Here is a 22,375-nt window from a genome sequence, read left to right as displayed (position 1 = left end):
TTGTTTTCACGAAATGTCACAATCAACTTCAATATAGTTCATGTGAGTGAACTAGGACTTATGTAATAATAAAAAAACAATTTATGCGAGCTTGTTAAGGCGCTATTGGTGAATTAAAGGTGGATTATAAAGATAAAGATCATTAAAAGACTTTACAGCTGCGGGGAAATATTTTGAATTTATGGGACAAATTGAACTTAATGTATGTAAATTTTTAATGAATGTGTGGTGAATGGTTCTTAACAATTATCATGTGGCTGATCAATAGCCATATGTTTCAATATGTTGTTAAAGTTGAAATTGGCCAAAATACAGAATATGCTTGTCTTTGGATTTTTTCAGCTGACTGTTGATTTTGAATTATTTATATACCAAGATAAAAATGACTTCGACTATCATGGTGTACATCTTACAAAAAAACTATTGCAATGCTCGAACCCGACTCGAGTTTTGTATTTAAAAGTTGCTCAAGTCCCCACGATTCCATACAAAATTCGAGTCGACTTTAAGACTCATGAGTCTATAATTACGAAATGAAATTATACCAAGTTCGATGTTGCAATATTGAGCTGTATTGCTACAAAATGACTTAAGGATCCTGGCACAAGGATCAATTTAATCAGTTCACGGTCATTTGGAAGCCACTTGCAGTTTGAAGTACATTGGAACTCTGCATCGATTCCTTATATATTCCCTCGTCTCCATAGGAATAAACCATAGTAAATAAACAACAGAAATAATCACACAATAAAAGTCATAGTCCCTGTATCACAAACAGTAATGTCCTCTACAGCACATGATTCATACCCTCTTGCAAAACACATTACTAACCTACAAAACTTCCCTTTATCTACAACAAAACAATGATATATGAACACAATGAGGATATTCTCTAATTTCATCAATTAATTCCACTTAGCAAATTGCAATTACCGATAAAGAACTTCCTCCTTATCAATTTAATTCCAATAAATCATTACAACACATCCAGTTAATTAACTTCCATCACCAAGTTCATTGTTTATATTTTTCAAGTTCAAAAGAGCCACGATATTAATTTTAGATATGAAAATCCATAATTGTTTTCATTATCTATATTCAATCCACATAAGTCTTTCTTTCCTTTTGCAAACATCAATCAACCTTGTCAAGCTACCAGTAACAAAACATAATGTTTGAAAAATCATGCCAAACATTTTGCGCACAAGCCACAAAAACAGGCATGAGTAATTAATTTCACTGAAATTGTAACACTCAATCTTAATTGTAGTCGTGTAATAGTGATGTCAAATCTATTTGGGTGCCAATAAACACCTCTTTTTGGGGTATGAAGTCTGTTGTGTAAATTGTTGTGACTTTTAAAATTGTTATTCTTCTTGTTTGGGTGTCAGGGGTGTAGTTAGGGTGGTGATTGGTTTGTAGACAGTCTGATTCTACCTCGAAATGATTCAACTTTCTGAACAGACAAGTTCCACCCTATTTCATGACCGAAATGACTCTCCCTAACAAACAATGTCCATAATCACCTAAATGAGCATGCTACTGAGTATTATCAATCAATATAATTGAGTGTGCTGAATTTTGAGAGCATGCAACTTGTCTTATCGAGTTCGTCACTTAAAAAATTGAAATCTTGCAATTTTCATCCTAATTATTGACAAACTCTAGCCACGCCAATGCAAATAATGAAAATATGTATCGAGTCTTACTCATTATTAATTTGATATTTACGTTTTTCACATTAAAATCGTTTAGATTTCAATTTGACACACAAAGATGAAGAAAAAAATGCTGTGCCGCAATGTTTGTTTTGTGATTTTTTTCGCCTCTTATTCTTCAATCTTTTTCTTAATGCCAAACTATAACATTTTTCATTTTATTGTGTTTTCTTCTTCATTCGTTGCATTCAATAACTATTTTTTTCATTATTTTTTATTTAATTTAGCGCTTTTCGTGAAATACCACAATATGTATACACAAGTGTGAAAGAAATGTAAGCAATGGATTTGTGACAGATACTTCTTATGATTTTTGAGCTATGTACAGATGCCGATCCTGTTATTTCTTGAGTATGTCTCAACATTGAGTGCTTTTGAGATCATCGTCAAGAAGATTGGGATTTAGATTTGAGAGAAGTTCAATTGCTTGACTTAGGTTGGATTTTAATGAAGTTCTGTAGTCTCACAAGCTTACTCGAGGGACAAAATGAGCAGAATCTCCATTTTTCGACTTGAAAATGAGTCGAAATCAGCCGTCAGAGCAACTTCGCAGCTTACCGTAACAGCCCGAGGTTGAGCGATGTCTTAGAGTACCCACTGTGCTGTTCCACTTCGTCGTCAAGTTCAAGACTCTCTAAAACCCTCCATCTCAAGTTTCGTTAAGCCTTAGCCCACTCTTATATGACTAATAATCTTATTGTCATTTTTAAATTCAAAGCCATCCAATTACAATCGCATTAACTGCATCAACGTATCAGATTGTAAGCTTAAAAGCACTTTATACCGCGGAACTAAATATTTACTTACAAATTTTCAAACAAAAAGTCATGATCATTTCTGTAATCTCATCATTACATGATGAAAATCTCCATCAATATCTAAATAAGTTAATTTAATTAATCTATTCATCGCCTTACACGTGCCACAACAGCTTGAATATTCAAATTCAAGTACTTAAATTAGCTATACCTTCATAAATTCCACTCAATGCACTATAATATCCAAAATTTTGATCAATATTTCTCTTCTCATGTCCAACATCCTATTATATCATTCACATCATCAGATTTGATTGATGGAAATTAATATCCAAGCATTAAAGGCAACAAAAGTCAATAGCATTGAAGTCAACATTGCAAGTGCAGAAAAAAATTAATCTCCGCACCTGGTATGGATGTCTATTAAATCTAAAGTCTATCAATTAGTGTCTTGTTGCATTTGAAAGCAGAGGTAATTGTATATTAAGGCTGACTGAGATGAATAAAATTGAAATAAGCTCATACTGTATGCAGATGGAAGTGTTCTGATAGCATTCAAATAGTATTTACATTTCATAATTGGAGAAAGGTGTTTTGAGATTATTTATGCAATTAATAGCATTTTGTGAATAAGGTTTGATGTTGGGAAATAAGATTTGATACTGAATCATTTTCCATGTTTTTGAGACTTGTTAAAAGGTTTATAAAGGCTTAGATAAATTCAGTTTTTGAATGTTAAGTCGACAAATCTTGAATCAAGATCTTAAAGTCGACTTCTGATTTGCGAGCTTTGAAATCCACATAAACGCCGAACTTTATGTGACATCCAAATGGAGCCTTGTATTGCTCAGAATTGCATAAGAAATGAGGTAGAGGTACATAACAAAGTCGTGAACCGCTGCTTAAGAATTGCAAACTTTGGGAATGTTTCATACAAAAAGTCCATAGCCCAACATGAATTTCATCGAATTTGACCAAGACTAAATGTAGCATTGGCCTTGAGAAGGATTTTTGGCCATATCTTCGCTTGTTTTCCTTTTGTATTCATAGCAAAATATGTGAATTTACTTTTATTTTTAATACCCACGAAGCGGCTTAATTGCCATAATCTAAGCATATTTTGAAATGTCCCAGAACAATTGGTCTCAGAATCATCAAAATCATTGTCTCCGTTTCTGTTAGTTGACTCAACTGTAAGCTCACTCAACATTAAGCCTTTCTCGATTGAATATTGAACACTTCATAGACACATCACTTACTTTAGTTCCCATAAAGCACAAATAATGAATAATAAAGCCTTAACCTTTAAAACAAATCTCCCCAAGCAGCCCATCACGGTCAACAATTATTTTCACTCAATATTTTCTACAAAATGAGATCTACTTTGATTATGATCGCACTAAATCGACTCCCCAAGTAGCTAACAAGACGTGTTGACGATCAAATCCACCTCACATACTTAAGTTCATTAAAATAAAAGTCAAAAATCCACAACCGAAATTGGAAATTTCACAGCAGCAAGAAACAATAATCAAGTCAAATAAAACCCAAAAAGTTTGTGTGATTTTAATCTCCTCAAATAAAAATCAGCACTATATGGTGAGTTATTTACATTCATCAATCACAACATGTTCGAAAGTAATTTTATTTTTAGTATGTATTATTGAAATAAAAACTACCATAAAAATGCAGATATTTGTGCCACATACTTCTTCTTTTTCCTTCATTTTTAAATCTCACCGCATAACTTTCAGTTTTTTTTTTTTCTATTTCGCCTACTTATGCTTCGTCCAATTTATGCTCTGTTCACATGATACGTGATGATGTGAAAAATGTTCTAAATGCAATTAGAACTGCTGTTAATGAAATGAAACTAATTGCCATTTCAACATATACACCAAAAAAGCTCTTTCATTTCCGATGGATGCGTGATTAAATAAATGCATCGCGTTGGGTTATTTAAAATCCGCATTATTGCGTGATGAAATTGTTTGGTATTTAAACTGAGGAACTAAATTGGAACTTTTTGATGGGAGCTATTCAGCTGTGGTGTTCAAGTTTTTGGGGTTATGGAATGGAATATTGTCACGAATAGCACAAATCGGTTAATTGATCAAAAATCTGACTTCAGACCGGCGTAACTCCGACTTGGTGTTGGATTCCGTTTAAATCTGGTAACATGTCAGAGTCACATTGACCTGGTGTCGATTATGGATTGATTAATCGACTAATGCTATTTATAGAAGTGTCAGGTAGAACAATACGCAAAACCACATTTTTGCTCGAAATCAGTCATCACGGTTACTTCAAAGCACCACTGTTCGGAACGGGTATGTCGTGATCAATAGGAACCTAACTAAGACAAGAAAGATCTCTTTTGCCGAGTAGAATTTATAATACTTCGTCCAAAACCATAAATCTGCAGATGAAAAATGCAGACCTTCACCTATGGACAAACTATGAGTTACAGCCGAAAAATACAGGACTGTCCATTTAATCCACAGGAACTGCAATCTTGCGTTTATTGGCCGAACCCTACAATCTATTAAAAATTTCAGCATTCAGCCTCACTAATGCTGTTTAATTCCCTCAAAAATGCTCCTCTTAACCATCCAAAACACCCAACTTAATCATGTCTTTATCAATTAACCACTTTACCTTCCAATTCCACAACAATTTCCTCAATTCTCCCCACAAAATATCGACCCAGAAACACAAAAAAATTAGGTAACACTTAATAACAATCAATCAACATCAAATCGATTACAACAGAGCATCTCTTCTGACTCTATTATCATGATGACTCTTTGTAATAAACACAAACGTTTTACGATCATTTTCATTTGTTTCAATTCGTTTTTGTGGCTTTAAGCCATGCACATTTTGAGAATAACTTTAATTTATTACAGAGAAAAAAATGTGATGAAATTTTTACATTTTTGTTTGTTTCTTTCCTGTCGATGCTTTACATAAAATATTTCTTTTTGGACATTAAGATAAATTGTTTCTCGATTTTTGATGGAGCTGTCGGAAAAAGAGAAAAATTCTTTTGAGGCACACAGAAATGTAGGAAAGAAAGCAATGTAAATGTTAATGTGATTGATTCATAATGTTGAGGGACATTAAATTGAAGGTTTTGTAGCAGCTGTGATGCATTTTTGATGGAAATAGGTCGGATGACATGTTGGATTGAATTTATGCTTTTGGGGATCATTTGACTGACATGTATGGAGATTCAATCATTAGTCAAGCTATTTTTGAGGATTGAGATCATGTCAATGGCTACATAAGGGGGGTCGTGGTCATAGATGTGCCATGATGACCAAAACAATCACTTTGGCAAGCATGGTGCCAAAAATAGCCAAAATTAAGTAGGAAATCCAGCAAATCTAGTTTCAGACCCTGTTCCGGATATCCTTTCTTTAAACCTAATATCATGCCAATTCAAAAACTCAACTCTTTCCAAAAAAGGTCTTCTTACAAACTTCTTACTATTTTCCCAACCTCGACTCAATTACCCACATGGAAATATCATTCAAACTCATCAAATCCATTCATACATTTTTCTGTATCTTCTTATGTATTCATTTCTCATACAAATTAGCACAGATTGAATGTCAAAAGAACAAAAAACAGTCGAATCGTGCTTCATAACAGCAGAAATTCTCGTTCTTAATAAACTGTAAATAATACAGAAAGGAATAAAATGAGTGTTGCAGTTCATAATGTGATAATGGATATAACCGTAATGTAATTAGTAATTCTGCATAGAATTTTTATGTTGGAAGTAATGATGTATTAAATGGTTGTTGAGTGAGAAGATTAAAATGAAGGCTTAACGGAAGTTTGATGTGCAAAATTGAATTAGGAAGGTGATTGTGTCCAGTTTGTGGAAGTAGATATGTCGATGATTCAAAATTGAATAGCGTTGACCTGAAACTTGATACTCCCAACATTTGCATGCAAAATTACACACTTATGTTCATTCTATTCAGGACTTTCTCATCTAAACAATCATCATCCATCAAACAACAGAAAAAAGTCCAAAACTAGCAAAAACTTTCTCAGTTCCCCTTCTAAAAATTTAAATTATCATTCCGAGACATCAACCGTTCCCATCTGTCATCTTTTCTTTAATTTATCCCATTCGCTCTATTCCTTCATTCATCTCCAAAACCGCTGTGAATGCTATCATGAATGAATTGTTCACCTATATTTCATTCCCTGCTTACAATGAACAGCATACTTCAGGCCATTATAAAATTTAGCATTTGTCCGACACGTCAATCTGTTCTTTTTTTTATTTATTGCTGACATTGTTGACGTTTTTTGTCTGAATGTGTGTGAGATAAAAGTGAGGAATAAAAGAAGAAATTTTTTTTCTTTTACTTTGTCTGACTGTATTATTATTCTCACTTGGCGTGTCCCGATTATTTCGACACACTTAACGTCTCATTTCTTAATTCCATATTTCCACATATCACATTGGATATAAAATTAAACTTCATTTTTATCATCACCAATTGAATTAATCGTGTATGTCTTATGAGACATGATGTGTGTGTGGCTGTGGATGAAAATTGTAAACTGATATACCAGAAGTGAGTTAAAGTTACGAATTAATAGTGTGTAATGGATGCGAATGGACTAATAAACTGTACATATGACAATAACAACAAAAAAGAAGTTACTTTCCCACATATCAAGCTATTAGAAGATGCGAACAAGTCAACAAAATATTATGTTGAAAAATCAACAGCGAGAGCTTCATTTGAAGAGTCAACTAAATGGAACTGAAGTTGTAGAGACGAGAAAGACAAAAACAAAACAAAAGAGATTGGGAGGAGTGCAATTGTTATGTCACATCCGGGAAGTATTTGTGCGGATTCGATGAGAAAGTTTTCTCATACGTGAAGATTCTGACTTACTAGTTGGGTATGTTTGTGCAAGCATATTATAGATTCAGTTATTCCATGTCGATCAACAATCAAGTTTGATTTAAATTGGCACTTTAGTATTCAAAAGCTGTAACTGAATAACACAAGTCGGTTAATCAATCCAAAATCCGACACCAGGCTGGCTCGAGTTTGGCGTGATGCCGGATTTCAATGACGTCAGACTTGACGGGGTAACAATACATTTGATATTAATGATTTGAAAGCGGTAATCAATGATTGAGCCAATATTAGGTATCATCTAAGAATGACCTTGGATCACTATTGATCTGCATGTCCAGTATGGAGTCATGTGAGTCCTTTTGTGTTGGGAATCGAACCCACAACCTTAGAAGAGAGCAATCAAAAGATTTTTGTTGCTTATCTACTAAACCAACATTGTTCTATCTCTTGAACTAGCAGACCCGCTCCCATATTCCTCACATGCTTCTAAAGACATGCAGTAGCTAGAATCCACTACAATCGTTCAATTCCTGCATCAAAAAACCTGACATTCCAACATTAAAATCACGATATTCTATGATCACCCACCAAAAAATCAGTATGAATAAACATCATAATCATAAATTAACCGTTACTTCCTCATAATCATGACAATTCAAACCCAGAACGACAGTTTAAACTACAATAAAGGAAATTATATAAACAATAAAAGCCAGAAATGAGACACGACACTGTTAAAGAATTTCAATGAAGAATCCACTCAAGAAGCGGGAATTTTCATTGTTGTAGAAGTAAAAGAAAGAGACTAAAAATTGCTCGAGCGAGAAGCATAACTCGAGAAGATGAAGAAGTTATGCGACTTTCCAATAAACCAGAATCTAAGAGGGAAGAAAACAGAAGAAAAAAGTCTCATTCGAAAGAAGATTTATCTTTATTGCTATTCATTCTCAACTTAAGCTTATACTACCTCCAACAGCATTGCATTTTTACGGTCTCAAAAAGACTTCGTCGGAATCAACATATATGAAAATAAAGAAATGCAGAAGAAACTCAACGAAACGATTCTGATCGTAAAGTTAGTGAATACAATAAGAAGAGGTAGACAATGTTGTAGCATGTGAAGGTGAACATGAGAGGGGAACGATGAGACGATTCAAAGGAAGTGCAAAAGAATGCCTTTCGTAGTTGATGCCTTAATGGCAAATTTTTTTTTAGAGGAAAAAAATATTTTACGCATTTGTGACTTTTTACTGCTTGCACGAAATGTGTGCTTTGAATTCAACAAGGCAGAACTTGTGTAAGATGAGATTTGGATGATAAGAATCTAATGGAACAAAATGGCAGGCTATGAGAATGACTGTGATGAGAATTGAGAGGAGTATAGAGATTGAGTAACGGATATGATGGTGGAATTGACGTTTATTGACGGGAAACTGGTTAGGAATTTAAGATTTGAGGATTCGAGCATACATTCTAAAGGAAGAATATCAACTTTTGATCCAGAAACTTAGAGATTTTGGTATAATGAACAAAATTGATCAATCTGAGGATTATCGATTCATAAATGTATCATTCTGGACCAATTTAAGTGAGAAAAACTTAAAGTACAGCTATAAAACACCAAAAACCAACAATTACAACATCATCAGGTCCAATTTACCAAACTAAAGCATTAAAGTCTATCAAACAATTGTCATTAAATCCCAAATCCCCAATTTCCACGTCGTAACTAACATTAAAATCCTAATTTCCATGAAATGTCTTTATTTGGTTCTCATTATCCATAATCAGTGACTTTATTTTATCATCCAAAACTAAACTTTCACTGCTTCTTGTTGACTTTCGTTTACTAAATGTAAATCCATAAAAATTACTAACGCGGAAAAAAGAGTTTCAACTCTAATTGAACTTATGTCCATTAACTCATTAGCAATCAACAATCAAAATTTAATTTGTAGAAAAAAAAGAGAACTGCGGAATACACAAATTTTGTTGTTGTTGTTACAAAGACAAGAATAGAGAGTACAGTGCACCATGTGAGCTCACCTTTCTATCGTTGGATGTGGAAGATTATTAGTTAGCGGGATTGAAATTTAATTTCGATAAATTTTTTATATGCTGGTTAATTGAATAGATAATGGAGGCAGACAAAAAGGGAAAATTATTAGTTTGCTAATTTAATTCATTTTTAATAGAAGTGAAAAAAGCTACTTGAATGCGTGAAACCACATGCAATATTTGCTTATTTATCCAATTTCGATTTCGTTCTTTTCTTTCATGTTAATCAAGTGAAAAGGAGAAAAAAATCAATGAAATTGAAATTAATGGATGTTGAAATAACAAGAGTTTGGGCGTAGATTGATGAAATTACCAAAATCAAGGATAATTTCATTTAACGGACAATTTCAATTTGAAATTTCGAAATTTAATCAATTTTTTAAATTAACGGACATTTTAAATTTGAAATTTCCAAAATTTAGTCAATTTTAAATGTTTACAAACAAAAAATCACCTCAGTAACTTTTGAAAATATTTTTGTAAAACTTCAACACAATCGAAATTAATTAAATTAAGCTACAGTTAAGTCGTAAACAACAAAACATTTTATCAGTAATCGCATCATACCCATAACAAAGTCGTATCAACTAACAATAATCGATAAGAAAATGGTGAGTATTATTCACAAAAAAATTTCGTATTTACGTCTTTTCCTTCATTTCACTCGTCAATTAATTTGCATTTTTCTGCCCCGGCCAAGTTTCATGTTACATTTATTTGTTAAACTAACAAAAAAGCACCTAGAAATGGAAATAATTATGTGTCACACTTTTTTTTATTCCGCTCCTTACTCAATTGTAAGTCAAATCGATAAGTGTCGTGGAGTGTAAAAAAGAAATGAAGGAGAAATGAATTTGCATGCGGCACCAAGTTTTTTGCTAAATAGTGAAAATTAAGAGTTCAAATTACGATTGAGTTGAAAAAACACAATTTTTGTTAAGTGATCAGTGATGTGAAATAAGACATGATTATGAAGTGTCTCTGCTTATACAAGAGCTAATAATTATCAAGTTGGTCATTGAATATGAAAATTAAAGAAAACACGAAATCTGTTGTGTATATATTTTGGAAAGGCACTTGCCAATAATCTAGATTTTAAGAGATAAAATTAGATATGCGATATGATTCATAAGGCTGTCATTATTTTGGGCGTAGAATTTTTTCAAGTAATTTCCTCATTGGCAATCTGTTCAGCTCAGTTTATTGACCTAAATGGCACCATAACTTACAGTCAACAAATCTTAATTTTAAAGGCACGATGTCTTGATCCGGGTAAATTAATGGCCATAATAATTTTTTGAGCAATAAAATAATCCATGTCAATTAATCGACAGCTCATGCGGTTGACCGAATTTCAGTAAATTTCAATAAAAATTCATAATTTATTTATCAAAATCTATCCGAAATTGCATTACATCCAATTAGTGTATTACTTATGCCACCTAATTGTGAAAGCAAATGTTAATTCCACCATTTGTAATGAAATTTAAATAAAAGAAACAATTAACATGCCCTCAAAACACTATTAATCTACAGACATAATAAATATACATTTTTGATGGATAAAAAATAAAAAAATTGGTAAAAAGTGAAAGAAACAAAGCTGAATGAGCATCCCACACGTGTACTCAATAATCAGTAGATGTAGTTTTTTCAATACCACACACCGGTAAACACAAAAACATTAGAAGCGACTAATGACCTGAACGGCATAGACTTTACTGTATTCATAAATTATTGATGTGTCTCTGTCATCAGAAACCGCAAAGTCAGTAAGACTATGAAGAAAACCGGCTGGAAAAACTTGAATAAAGCGATTTTGCACACCCAAAAAAAGCATCAAGCTACTCTAACAATAGTCATAATGAAACATGAAGAATTGAGATGCGAATGATCGTTGAGCAGCAACAAAGTCTCAACCTATCATTTATTTCAAGCATTCAAATCTAATTATATAGACACGAATGTACCAAAACATTAGTATAAACATCCAGCATAATTTTCTCAATATTCCAAAGTAAGAAATAATCAGATCAGGTTCCAATTTTGATGATACAACCCGAGGGTAATTTCCTTAACCATTTAGATACGCTTCATGAATGGACGAACGAGACCGTCTAACATAATCATTTCAAAATGGTGGACAAAAAAGTACTCATGAACTTGAATCACGTCTTCGATACCAGAATGATAGATGAGAAGACATGACAAATACATTGTATTGACTTTCAATGTCAATCACGTGACGAGTCCAGCTAATGAAACCCTTTCAATGTATATTTAATATGTAATTTCAATATTATACACAGTCGACAGAGAGTAATTTCTAAGCCTGCAAGCGCGCATAATTGGATTTGTGTTGTTGGACGTAAAGGTTGAGACATTTTATTCTAGAAAGTGGTTGTTTGGGGATTTGGAATGTTCTGGCTGGTTAATAGAATGAGAATGTTGTGGTATATTATGTCTGTGACTTGAATGACCCTGTGAACGGCTTAACTGTCTGTGCTTGGTCTATGTTTATGCAAGAATATGGATGAAAGGTAGAAGATCGGGTCTGGTGTTAGCTTGGTGGCTTCAACTGCTAATTAGTCTTACAATTTGACTAGAATTTAGTGATTCAGATTGATTTGTGATTTCTACATTATATCCACCAACATATACATCAATCAATAAAATGCGCCTTAAGCCATTCACCCACAATAACTCTCAAACTCGTCAAAAACTACTTATTCAGACAGGCAAATCCTATTGATTACTGAAAAATATTTCACTTATTTTGCCTGCAATTTGTGTGAAATGAAATAATTCACAAACTTTTATGAAATTAGGTTGCGGCTAAATAATATTCTTAAAGGTTAATTGTATACATCCAATCGATAGCTGCTGGCGATAAATCACAAACTATAATTTTTCTTTATAATATTGAATGAATAAAAAAATTCCGCAATGATGCGGAATAAATGATCAATTCAATGATAATTTTTTTTTATTCATGAATTAATAAAATAGATGAATGTTGTAAGCTTGTAAGTTTGAATTTATTTATGAGCAGATCAAAGAGGCCCGGTGTTGATTAAGGCGTTAGCAATAAGATGAAAGTAATAACAAGCTTTTACTGTTTTGAATTGAATTTCGTTATTTATTTTTAATCAGACTTATCTGACTGGTCAAAATATTTGTTCAAAATTGAGCATTCATAGTTTTTATACCCGAGTAGCACAAATGAAGAAGGGTCCGCCATGGACTTACTAACTTCGCTGACCGGACAGATCAAGTATGATCCATGACGTCCCTCAGTCGTCGCCTGATGCTGGCTCCATCGCTGGCTAAGGCTCCTTTAAACCTCCTTTACGCCTAAACACCAAATGGAAGTCACCTCTGTTTGGCAGCCATTAGTCTCCCAAAAACATACACTTGTGTCGCTCGGGATATAAAAATCATTTTGCGATCCACAGGTCTGAAACTTTTTAATGATTAATGGTACGTGTTAAAGTTATCAACGTTGTGAATATCACAAAAAAAGAGTTGAATATAACAAGCTTCATGCCAGACATATTTTTGTTGATTTGCATGGACTGAAATTTCACCTTTCATAAATTATAAAACGGTCCGGAATCAGATATTTTTTTGATCTTAATGTGAATCTTGAATGTTATTTTCATGGAATTATTGAAAAATTTATCTGATTTGCCATTTTTTTTAAGATGAGGTTTTAGCTAAATGATCTTATAATCATGCAGATTACTGTCTGTTTCATATATTTTTCTATCACAGTCAATCCAAAGTTATTTTAAACAATCTAATTAAAGACGCACAAAAATAACTTTAATATCAAACATAAATCAAGTTAGTCAAATAAACTGTGTGGACTAAAATAAGCCAATATGTTCATTGGCCTGTGGATTTTTAAAAAATAAAGTGATGTCACATTAATCTGTCATGAAATCAAATATTTATAAGAAAATATTATTATATTAATAGGAAGACAATTTTCGATGCAAAAAACTACTTCAAATAGAGACAGACTGAAGCACTTAAGCTACTGAATGCTATGTCGAGTCTGGAAAATATCACATTCTAGTCATTATCAATTAAATCAATGCTTAGTCACTTGAAATTAATTAGTTTAAAATTTTAATTGAAACTTTGGGATTTTTCTAAGATTTTTCAACATTATACTTAGATTTGGATCAATTTAGGATAGAATTGGGCCAAGAATTGCATTTTAGATGCGTAGACTTGCAGTTTTTTGCTGTAACAAAGCTACAGGCCTGCAGTTTTGGCCGACGCCTAATTCATAGCCATCCTTGGATAGTACGCTCCTGTCTCTTATTGACTAAGTCCCCAAAAACTAACTAAACCAATTTCTACCCAAAATTCTTCCAAAAACTGATCCAAATTGTGCAATCCCTCTTACGACACACTCATTCAACTCAGAATATACAGCAACAATTCACATGACTGCACTCGTCAATACTCAAAAAATTATCGATTCTGATAAGTCAAATATTTGAATTCATAAATTATGTAAACTGTCTAATAAGCACGTAATATCGAGAAAAAAGAAGAAGAATACTATTTTTTTTTTAGCAAAACCATAACAAGTTGAATGTCTAGTCATAATAATTATTTGCTCACTAGGGTATGAATTGTTGGGTAATTATAATGTGCTAAAATAAAGGAAATGGGACTTGATATATATTTTTTGTGTGATTGTTTTCTGTGTTGTAGTACACAACTTAATACACAGTAGCAGTACAAAAAGTTCAAAACAGTTAAAAGTTAAATGAGATGTTTATATACGAGAAAATGTACGGTAAAAGTAAATTAGTAGTTTTGCATGTGTTTATTACTCTAACCTTAACCTTAGCTTGATAGTTGATTGAAAAGAAATGTGCAATTTAATTTGTGAGCTGTGAAGAACTCACTTTATCATTATTTCTAATTATCTTCTAAAATTACGTAGTGGGGTCGTTCACTTATGACGTGCAATGTTGAGTATTTGGAAGGTTATTGAGGTTTGTGACAGAATATATGAAATAATCATGATAGTCAGTAACAATAATTTGATAAAAAGCTTGCACCTGGCAGACATGACTATGGTTGCTCTGAATGCTTTCTCGCTGTCAGGATCAGGATTTCCGAGGATTTGAGTCACTCTGGGGCCAGTTTTGAATCTAAAGCAGCTCCAATCCAGAATAACATCATCCTGTAGTAGGAATTTTGATCGATTTAATCAATTTTTCCTATTCAAGAGCGACTAGCTTCTCGATTAACATTATTTATAAACAATCCCTCAGCTTAACTCCATAATTTGCTAATTTTATTTACCTCTAAGCTCATTAGTAAACATACAAATATAAATTCAAATAGTCTAGCGGTTTCTAGTAATGAATTAACATGCTTCTTACACTTTTTATGTCTTAAAACAATGACTTTATATAAAAACTAATTCTTCTTCATACTTGACATGGTTCTGAAATTTTGCGTGCTGGTTTTTCTGTCTGTTCTACTTGAATTAAAAGTATTAGGTTGCGAAAATTTTTCGTTGTGAGTTTTTTTTTTGGATTGCATTTTTAGGTCAAACTAAGGATTGCCGATTTACAAAAAAAAAAAACTCATTTGTTAAACCTGTGTTTAAGTGGGTCAATACTCATTTATTTGCACTTTTAAAACTAATCAGTCATGCAGACATGGAGTCATAGTTCATTGAATGCAATAGATCACAAACAATGTGTCTAAATCATTTAGGGGGTCACTAAAAATTGATGTACATCCAATATTGAAGATTTGGATTTATTTGTCATTGAATATTCGCAAAAATTGTAGTTTTTCCAATACAAAGGTTCTAAAACAGTGGAGGGCAACCTTTTATTTTTGCGGCACATCTTAATTATTAGCCTCGAATGAAACTGAGACGGATAGCATACGATTCATGATATTTCTAAAAAAAGCGGCACCAAATAGACGGTACACTAGAATACCGCGATACACAGGTTGCTCACAACTGTTCTAAATCTATCTTAAACATCCATAAATGTCAATTCTCCATAAAATCACGAACATCATTAATAAATGACCCATAAAGTCGTTAATCAAATTTTGTGAGTTATTATGCCTCAGTTCAAGGATTTTTCTAACTTGAAATGCAAAACTCATCACGAGATTTGACAAAACAATAAGCAATAAAAATCTGCACAAAATTGGAAACTATAAAAATGTTTTTTTATTATCAACAAAACATTCAAACTAACTTTTAAATTGAATAGAGTTAGTCCATAAAAGCATCCTCAATTGTACTTGCGATAGATAAAAAAAAAATGATGCCTTATTGTTCATTTTATATAATTTTTTCGAGACTAATCAAATAGAATTCCAGAGCAAAAATAACACTGTGAGCATTCCATTCGGAATAATGAAGCAGAGATAATTGTCGAATACAGAATGATGTCATTTTATATATCCCACAATCGATGCGATCATTGATGACAAAACTGTTCATTTTTTTTCGAACGAGATTTCTCACAAACCTTTTTTCTCATATTTCTTTGTGTTATGATACAGTGAAGAATGTAGAAATTTTTTATGTAGATGGAATAAAAAGTGCACAAAACATAAGAAAAAAAAAGATCGTCGATGGAACCGAAATGAATTTCTTCTTCTTCTCATTTTTTTTTAACTTTCAACAAGAGATTTACAACCTGGAATCTCGAGTTTTACTTCTCTCTCTCTTTCTTATGTAGCACAGCACTTCTCTCTCAGTTTCTTTCACTTTACTTCACCACTTTGGATATACCATTACATACTCTTATGGTGCACTATGGGGCAAAATGAAAAAAAAAGGGACATTCACTTTGATTTTTGGACTTTTTGGAATAGAGACTTGAGGGTATTTTTTTCTTATAGTGCATATAGCAATAGACTTGCATGCAAAATTTCAGCTCATTTGGTGCTGTTTGGTCGGTTCTGGAGGTGTTTGAAGTTGAAAAATGGTAAAAAACGGATTTTTTTCATGTCTTGTTTGACTTGAAAAGTTTCTTATTTAATTAAAAGATATTGAAAAACGGTTTTCGGTTCATAATTCTACTATATAAGAGCTTTAATTTGACATAGGACAAGGTTTATATATATTGGGTTTTAGTGGCAGGACTTGAGAAAATGTATGAAAATACCATGAAAAAAAGCTTCAAGCGTCCGGAAAATATGCTAGTTCTCAAAAGTTTCTCATATAGACCTAATTTTTCGTAAAGTACTTACTTTCTACTTTCCAAAACTGAAAAAATATCCAAAATCGGTTGGTACGAACAAAAGTTATTGCATTTTTAGTTTTGGACGAATTTTTTTCTCAAAACTAATATTTCTGAGATGAATTTGGAAGATATCATTTGGAAAAAGTTTTTAAATGTTTTTTAATGTATTTAGCCATTTTAGGAAGACTTGTGAAGATATTTTTTGAAAAAGTTCAAAATTCTCCGAGTTAGAGAGACATATGCTATTTAACGACTTGACACTTTTTCTCATCACTCAAACTGCTATAACTTTTACATGACTAAATATTTTTCAGTTCTGTTTCTTGTTTAGTGTAGCTTGTTATAATACCTTTCCAACGATGTATAATACTTAATAGTTGGAAGTAGTCTTGGTCGTGAAAACGGACCCTGTTTGTGACTGACCCTTTACAAAGAAATTTTCAAAAAATTCATTTCTAAAACTACCACTTAGAAATTAAATAATATAATGTTTTTGTGTTTTTTTGGTCAAAATATGATAGTTATGAATCTCAAAACACAAAAAATCTCATTTTGTAAACTTTCGACAACTTTAGGGGCCTTCATAATTAATACTCAGGTAGTCTTTCCTTTCACAGATATGAAACTTTTTTATTGACTTTTTTTGATTGATATTCAATATTTACAATTATTTTGTGCAAAATATATCAATTTTAAAAAGTTTGGGTCGAAAAAAAGTGATTTTTGACTATTTTGTTAAAAACAGGCTTAGGTTGGCCACATTTAAGGCACTCCAGTAGCCACTATGATTAAGTTCTATACATGCATTATACATAGTAATAAAGGTAATAGTAGTAACTAGCAATAACAGAAAACAGAATGCAAAAATATTGGTTCTAAAAAAAGTTATAGTCATTTGAGTGACCAAAAAAGTGTCGAGGAGAGCAACCAGCATAGGCAAAAACTCAAAAATTCAAAATTTTAATGAAATTCTTGAAATTTTTTGAATAAAAACTATTTTTATGTTGTATAAATTCAAATTATTGCGTTTTTTGTCAAAATTAACGTAAAATTTTGAATTTTTGTGATTTTGCCTATGCTGGTTGCCCTTCTGAGCACTTTTTTGGCCACTCAAATGACTATAACTTTTTTTAGAACCAATATTTTTGCATTCTGTTTTTTGTTGTTACTAGATACTACTAATACCTTAATAAATATGTATAAAACATGTATAGAACTTAATCATAGTGGCTACTGGAGTGCCTTAAACGTGGCCTACCTAAGCCTGTTTTTAACAAAATAATCAAAAATCACTTTTTTTCCACCCAAACTTTTTAAAATTGATATATTTTGTACAAAATAAATGTAAATATTGAATATCAATCAAAAAAGTCAATAAAAATGTTTCATATCTGAGAATTGAGAGACTACCCGAGTATTACCTATGAAGGCCCCTAAAGGTGTAGAAAGTTTACAAAATGAGATTTTTTGTGTTTTGAGATTCATAAGTATCATATTTTGACTAAAAAAACACAAAAACATTATATTATTTAATTTCTAAGTGGTAGTTTTAGAAATGAATTTTTTGAAAATTTCTTTGTAAAGGGTCAGTCACAAACAGGGTCCGTTTTCACGACCAAGACTACTTCCAACTATTAAGTATTATACATCGTTGGAAAGGTATTATAACAAGCTACACTAAACAAGAAACAGAACTGAAAAATATTTAGTCATGTAAAAGTTATAGCAGTTTGAGTGATGAGAAAAAGTGTCAAGTCGTTAAATAGCATATGTCTCTCTAACTCGGAGAATTTTGAACTTTTTCAAAAAATATCTTCACAAGTCTTCCTAAAATGGCTAAATACATTAAAAAACATTTAAAAACTTTTTCCAAATGATATCTTCCAAATTCATCTCAGAAATATTAGTTTTGAGAAAAAATTCGTCCAAAACTAAAAATGCAATAACTTTTGTTCGTACCAACCGATTTTGGATATTTTTTCAGTTTTGGAAAGTAGAAAGTAAGTACTTTACGAAAAATTAGGTCTATATGAGAAACTTTTGAGAACTAGCATATTTTCCGGACGCTTGAAGCTTTTTTTCATGGTATTTTCATACATTTTCTCAAGTCCTGCCACTAAAACCCAATATATATAAACCTTGTCCTATGTCAAATTAAAGCTCTTATATAGTAGAATTATGAACCGAAAACCGTTTTTCAATATCTTTTAATTAAATAAGAAACTTTTCAAGTCAAACAAGACATGAAAAAAATCCGTTTTTTACCATTTTTCAACTTCAAACACCTCCAGAACCGACCAAACAGCACCAAATGAGCTGAAATTTTGCATGCAAGTCTATTGCTATATGCACTATAAGAAAAAAATACCCTCAAGTCTCGATTCCAAAAAGTCCAAAAATCAAAGTGAATGTCCCTTTTTTTTTTCATTTTGCCCCATAGTGTGGTGGCGGCCTCAAAAGAATTCAATATTCTTATTATTTTTTGTATCTCTTGCTAGATGTAGCGCATATCTTTGAACAATGCATTCATTTATTTACTTTGGTCGACTGACTGACTAACTAACTTGCTTGATTAAACATTTTTGAACATTTTAATTCGCTTTCGATTTCCATTTTTTACGCAAGAAACAGGCAAGGGTTCTAAATACATAATTTTGTTGCTTAGAGCTTGTTATAACTGTTAGAATGAGTTAAATTAGTTTTTATGTTAAAATTGAGTACGCAATTGGAATGTATAAACATGTTTCTAATGATGAAATCACTATTTGTCTGAGAAGCGTTGCTTGTCACTTGGTATTTGAGTCATCAAATGTTTATATATCAGCATTGATGTGGTTACTGACAAGTTTGTAGGATTGTTGTTGAGAGGAGATTGAATGATTGAATTTGATGATTGTGACTAGTTTTAAGGACGAATAATGTCGTCGTGATGCAAATTTGTTGACGTTATTGATAGACACAGAATGAGTCAAATTAAAAGCTTGCACACTAAGGTTGAATTGACGGAAAATTCAATTTTGTCCGAGACGTAGAGAGCAGAGTTTGATCGGATTTTATACGGAAAAGTCGATTTGAATCGACTAGGCTCCATACAAAAGTCGAATTCGAGGTCTTATAGAAATTAGGACAGAATTAAAAACAAAAAATTAAGGAAGGGCTGGGGTAGAGCTCGAAATTTTTTGAAATCTTATGGAGTCAGGTCGACTTTTGTCGAGTTTTCTTTACAAAGTTAAGCTCTGGATTAAGGAAAAATAGGCAAAACTCATCTAGAGTCAGTTAAAGATCTTATGAAAGAGATTCATTGCAAATTTTCAAGTTTGCTACTAGCAATTCTTAAGAATTCTCTAATAAATCTCCGAAAAATACTTTATTACGCTTGTCATTGTCAAAATCATCATTAATTCCGTCTTAAAATCTAATAAATTCTTGCAATATGATACAATAGAACAGCGATGGGCAAAATTTATTTTTTACGGAAATCCTTAGTGTTAAGCTACAATTTACAGTCGGCATGGGATTCACCGTGTTTCCGAAAAATTTGGCAGCACAATATTGAACCGGTGCTAACAGATTGCCCACCTTTGCAATAGATTCTCAAAATAAATATTCAATGCAAAAAAAAACTACAAAACAATCCTAGAATAACCAATATTAAGCGCTCTATTTAATTATTCGTGCATAAAATTCAACTCTTATTGCCATTCCTTCTTAGCACACACTCGATAAAAATCGCTCTGACGATCTTTTCTCTAAATTTTTTTGTCTACAAATTCGTCCAAGTTTTTCAATAGTTTCTCGCATAAATTAGACACTACTGATTGTGCTAATTGCCGATTTGTCACTTCATTCAATGTTTTTTCTTGTGTAAATCTTCTTGATTTTTAAGAGTTAAACATTTGATTCCAAAAAAAATCAAGCCATAAGTAAGAATCGAGGCATAGAGAAAGAAATGAGATTCAAGTTCAAAAGCCTTGTTTTGTGTCTGATTCATGGCATAATAGCACAAAATATTCTAAGTAGAATGAGAGAGAAGAACTAAAAATTTTCTACAATTCTTCATAGTAAGTTCTGTTGGGTCTAATGAATGTTAGTGAACTCCAACACGGGTGTCCATCAAAGCGTGAAACGGGGCAGTCACTATAGCAACATTAAATTTCCTATACAATCAATTTTATTTTTTGTTTTTTTCCACAGGCACTTTACCTTAGCGTTGATGCTTATCGTACAGCACTTTGCAATGAAATCAACAATTATTAGCAATTTTTTGTTATTAACTTTTGAAGTTTTTTCTTGACTTTATTTTTTTTGCACACTAAAACAAACTGCAAGAACTTATATTTTGATTCACACACTCTATAATTTTTTATTATTTTTAAACTAGTATAATTAACTTATTCTCTCTTTTATAACTTTCCGAATTGGATCAGAAATGAATTTTTTTTATTATTTCTTTCATAAACTTCTTTCACATTTCACACAATTCTTCTCAATTTTTTTTTATTTTTTCACATTTCTTAATATCATACGTGCTGCAATTTCTTCTTCTTTTGCTTTGCCTCAAAAAGAATCCATTTCGAGATGTAAGAAAGAAAAAAATTACTTCTTATTTGTTACACAGAAGAAAGATTCACAAGAAGTTATGTGGAGAAGAAACACACAACAATAATTTTTATTTTTTTTTATTATTTCGTACTTAATACGGACTGAGAATGATCAAGCGCGCAACTTTCCCGGTTAAACATCGCAACTAAAATGAAATAAATTTAATATATTTTTATTTTTTTTTTCTTTTCTGTTTTGCTCTCTCTCGATTTTTTTTTTTTTTTTTCATAGTAATACAGAAAAAGCAGGCAACCGCAGAGTATAAGGGAATACAGAGAATATCTCGTGAACGAAACGGCATGAAAAAGCAAAACAACTAAAATGTTTGGTATTAATTGAAGTGAGGTAATGGTAATTTAAAGCGCATTTAAGGAACTGATGATCAGTGGATGTGCTTAAAAGGTATTAATTTGTAAATTTTCAAGTTCAATTCTGCAAAAAAAATTGAATTTAGTTTCAAAATAAAATGAGATATCCAGATTTCACTTGAAAATGTACTTTTATTCTTAAAAAGAGATTCGAACTCAGTCATTTTATTGGAATGTCACAGTTGCCATATTTTTTTAAGTATACTTTTTATTACAAATGCAATTTTTACAACACTTTCTCTTGATTTTTTGAATTTTCTTCTAATGTTTTCCATACAAAACTCATTTATAGACTTATCATCCACTTGGCGTTTGAAAATACTGTCTCCTATAAGGTTACTTACATCGTGGGCTTTGACAATTAATTGTGATACATGACCTGCCTCAGATACCTACTGAACTCAGTTCTATCGCTGGTTACTACTTGCTTTTTGACTCTACATATCAATAGTATCTTAATCCTACCAGGCAAAGAGCATAGTAAGTCGAGAGCACGCTTGTGAGTATACTTAGATAGTATATGTTAGTAGAGCAAGCTCTTGAAAGGATCCTTTTTGCCTGTTAGGGTACGATAAGATCTTTGCCCGATCACGTTATTGCCTATCAAAAGCCTTCTAAAGGAAGACTTGAAACCTGCTAAAAGAATTGTTTAAAGACCAGAAAATTAAAATAAATTATTCTACATCAGGTCATCTTTTTCATTCCCTTACTAAACCAAATAAG

The 22,375-nt window shown here is 31.9% G+C and overlaps 1 protein-coding gene across 4 annotated transcripts in view; it reads right to left on the bottom strand.

Moving 5' to 3' along the window:
* LOC139098326 (serine-rich adhesin for platelets) overlaps positions 1 to 21,406 on the bottom strand; it is a 117,362-nt gene extending 95,956 nt beyond the window's left edge. For 3 of the 4 annotated variants that reach the window (XM_070650474.1, XM_070650476.1, XM_070650478.1), the window contains exon 1: positions 20,886 to 21,406. The gene's annotated coding sequence lies outside the window, so the exon portion shown is untranslated. The remainder of the gene's footprint in view (positions 1 to 20,885) is intronic. The other variant, XM_070650477.1, reaches the window with a different exon arrangement.
* Positions 21,407 to 22,375: the final 969 nt, after the last annotated feature.

Source organism: Chironomus tepperi, unplaced genomic scaffold (assembly GCF_022539635.2).
Source record: "Chironomus tepperi strain 1889 unplaced genomic scaffold, CSIRO-AGI_Ctep_v1 contig_445, whole genome shotgun sequence".
Taxonomy (NCBI): Eukaryota; Metazoa; Arthropoda; class Insecta; order Diptera; family Chironomidae; genus Chironomus; species Chironomus tepperi.
The sequence above is the reverse complement of the archived record's forward strand: the minus strand, read 5'-3'. Positions and strand labels throughout refer to the sequence as shown.